Source organism: Dermochelys coriacea, chromosome 2, assembly GCF_009764565.3.
Source record: "Dermochelys coriacea isolate rDerCor1 chromosome 2, rDerCor1.pri.v4, whole genome shotgun sequence".
Taxonomy (NCBI): Eukaryota; Metazoa; Chordata; order Testudines; family Dermochelyidae; genus Dermochelys; species Dermochelys coriacea.
The window spans coordinates 104,467,124-104,471,197 of record NC_050069.1 but is presented as its reverse complement, the minus strand read 5'-3'; positions in this window follow the sequence as shown (position 1 = coordinate 104,471,197).

Sequence of the window (4,074 nt, the reverse complement as noted above, 5' to 3'; positions counted from 1 at the left end):
AATAGTCTGAACTGTCACACTCCTGCAGCTAGACGACAGAAAACCTGTGTAGTGAGCAGTGTTCAAGATTCAGCAGAGGCAGGCTCCCTTTTTCAGGAGAGCACGAAAAAAGAAAATAAATACATCAACTCTCCTCCAGGCTGTCAAATTGTGAAAATCAGTCTCAGAATGTTAATACACAACTTTGTTATGAATCAAGGGCAAATTTAATCCTTCATCTCAATAGCTTGGCTGTAATCCAGAAAGGTCCTCAGCATGAAGGTTGCTGTGAAGCCAATCCATGAGTTTCTACAAGAGCACAAATATTACACTGAAGGCTCTATTGGTATAGAAGTGACCAACAATGGCATTACAGAACATTTATCAGCTATTTTATTAGGGGATTAGAATGTAATGTACTGGATCTAACTAAAAAAAAATAAATGAAGGTATGTGCAAATAAATGCATAGTTGTGCTAGGTAGAATTCCTTCTGCCTACAAGACGTATGTTGTATGTTTTTACATGTTCAGATACTGGCAAGTAGGTGGCATCAACCAAGGAAACAGTGGCCACAATAGCAAACAAATGGTGGATAGCTGGCGTACAGAACTCAGATTTACCCCGCCATTGGATCCTTCATGAAGGAAAAACTTCCTAGCTATACGAACAGTAGGACAATGGAACAGACTGCCTAGGAAGGTTGTGGAAGCTCCTTCACTGGAGGTATTCAAATTGAGGCTGGATAGCCATCTGGCTTGTATGGTTTACAAATCCTGAATCTTGGCAAGGGGTTAGGCTAGATGACCCTAGTGGTCCCTTCTAACCCTCTGATTCCATAATTCTAAGGGATTTCCACCTTTCTGCATGTTTAACATTTGCACGTGTGTGAGTATTATGTGCACAACCCACCGCTCTGCACACAAACGTGATAGCAAAGAGCTACCTGTACACACAAAAACACTCATGCAGACAGATAGCTGTGGGACAAATTATTTAATACAGAGGGCTCAACCCTTATGCCGGTCACTGTTAGTTTACCACATCAGTTTTTTATATCAATACATTCATTCTTCTGCCATTTGCAGACAGCATCCAATGATCCAGATTGCATCCCGCAGAGCCAGACACAGAGAAGGAAGGGTGAACTGCCTCCAGGGCACAATCTTCCCCATTTCTGGAAAACTATGGAGCACTCTCCACACAATACATAATCTTTATGATAAGAATGGATAGGCCTTGGAGTAGCGCATCAAGATTGCCCGAAAAAGGTAAATACAGCTGAAAGCTGTATTGCTTTTTCCATCAAATACCTATATGCTGGGAAGCCCTCAGTTAAGAGAATCCTTATAGGGACAGCTAAAGCCAGGGAAGATGGGGCAGCTTCACTGGATCCATGCTACCAGGGAGTGAAGAAGTGATGCAATTCCTAGGCATTTCGTGGGGCAGAATACCTTTCTCATTTGATACGGACAGCCAAACTTCTTTCCCAAACCAGAACAAGTCAGGATAAACTGGGTGAAATCCTGGCCCCATTGGAGTAAACAGGAGTTTTCCTACTCACTTCAATGAGCCAGGATTTCATCCTCTGCAAGGGGACCTTACTTTGCGTTTACTCCCATAGGCCCCTCCCTGACTTTGAGATATGCTGCACTATAGGATCAGTCTGTTTTTGAGAGTCAGAAAGAGCAAAGGACATGCACTACCACAATGCGTAGCAGCCTGAGCTAGAGAACCTGACATAGATCCAGGCCTTATGACAGAACCAATAAGTGCATAAATAGATGAGCCTTATAGAGCTGAAAGTAATCTCAATTATGCAGACAGGTGCAACTGTGGGCTGAAAGGTACAAAAAGGTGACAAACTACTGAGAAAAAAAGGGATACAGCTTAGAATAATTCAGCATAGCTATGCATTCTGTTTAGAAGATATACATACAACCTCCTCCCCCGCCCCACACACACGCTGCATAATATTAATGTCCCTATGGTGCAGAAAATTAAGACCCACCCTGAAATTCCTTCCAAATCTAGCATACAACATGCTACCATTGACTTGCCATTCCTAAATATATATGGAAGACAACAGCTTCCAGTCAATTTTTTCAGCTACACAACTCAGAGATACACAGTTAAAGCTCTGTTGAAAATGTATTGTGTAATCCTCAATTTATAAAATTAAATGAAATAAGTGTGAGAATTTTTTAAAGAAAAAATGTGCCTGCTTTTTAGAATACTTTACTGCTTAATATGTTGCAAAACAAATGTCAGTATCTCAGGGGATATGAAATATTGAGGAATGCTATAGTACATGTTGCTGCTATTCCCCTAATACTCACATTTACAGAATAGCAGAAAAACAAATCATGTGTAACTCACATAACTGGTTCAAGTGTAATTTACATCTGTTCCATCCTAAGCTTGTTTTAAAAAATGGTTTGTGCGTCTCCCAGCCAAGACAACATGTGATTTTTCACTTTAGCATCCTTCAAAACCATCTTTGATTCACAGGAAAAGATCTAATTTACAAAAAAGGATCCCAAAATGTATAGGAGTGATTTAGTCCACTTCTCTGGGGTAGAACAGTGCAACAGTTTGACACAGCAACACACATGACAAGTTATACCTCCCTCCAGTTGACCCTGCAAGGAGAATTTAATGTGTTAGAATTAGGTCAGGAGTAGGTTTAATGCCCCTATTCTTATGGGAAAAAAAAGTTACAAAATGTTTATAAGCAGCACAAATGGATAGGGCCTCAATTTTAAATTTCATCCAAAAAGCAGCCCTTCCAAAACAGTGATGCTCTTCTTACATCACACTGGGGCAGAGCTTCATGCTGATGCGCAGAAAAAATTGCTAACTATGTTTTTAGGCATTTACACCATGTTTATCACCATGGTACTGGAGCACCTGATACCTCAGAATCATAATCTCCTACAACAAAATAGGTGTTCTTTGGAGATCTTCTAGCCAGGCCCATCTAGCCAGATGTTCTAGACCTAAAACCTTCTCAACTTTTTTTCAAATCTGATAAAAACTACATGGATAGGAGAAGGTGATCTGAATAATAAATGGCCCATACAGATTACACCTGGCCAACCTTTGACTGTAATTTAAACATGAACATATGTAATTATATTTTTTTCAGCCATTCTTGTACTACTACGTATTGGGTTTCAGTGGGTACGATGTATAGTAGATGATGGAAAACTTGGTCCCTTTCCCATAGTCTAAATTAGACAGACAATGCAGTTCAGACAAATGAAAGAACAAGCTGACCAGATGAAGGTCCAATACAAACATTGTTTGTATTTTTAATTTTAAATATAATTTCAATGGGATTTCCTTAGCAGGTCATCACTGGAAGTTCTTGAGGAAAAGCATCCGAGTTCTTTTTAAAATCAGACAGGTGCAAGGTTTGTGTGTGTTTGTAAATAATGGTAAGGGTAGCCATGGATTATTAAAAAAAAACCCACTAGTTGACCAGCTAGTCCGATAGCTTCATTACTATAGAACTGCAGTTGTAATAGGTCATTTAAGGGCTTTCATTTGTGTTTATACAGAGAGAAGTAAAGATATAATGAAAGGATTAGTTATAAGCAAGCTTTAACCAGAAGTGCTTTATAATTGGCTAAACTCTATACTTTGACACCAACTGTATATTTTAATCAGCATACTGTAATCTCATCATTATAACTGTAAAGGGCAATCACCCGGGGGCTCAAGTGAAGAAGTTAAGAGTTTGGTTTATGATGTTGTGCTAATGCATTAGTTCTTCTGAAAGCAGTGGGACGTTAAACTTTGTAGTTGGTGGTATGAAGGATAAATTCCTCTCCGCACTGTCAGAGAGCATGGTCTGTTTTTCCTAATACAAAATTGACAGATTTGCAGTGTTTATCAGGCATGTGGTTTTCAGCTGACTTTCTACATGGTATATGCAAAGAATTAAAAGGAGCTTTTTCTCTTGGGAAATAAAAAGCCTATATTATATGGAACTCAGAACCATTGGTAACAGCTAAAATGTTGGATTGTCCATGTTCTGTGATTGCACCAGTAAAACAAAACAAGGTCCCAGAACTTCTAATGAAAAACTGAG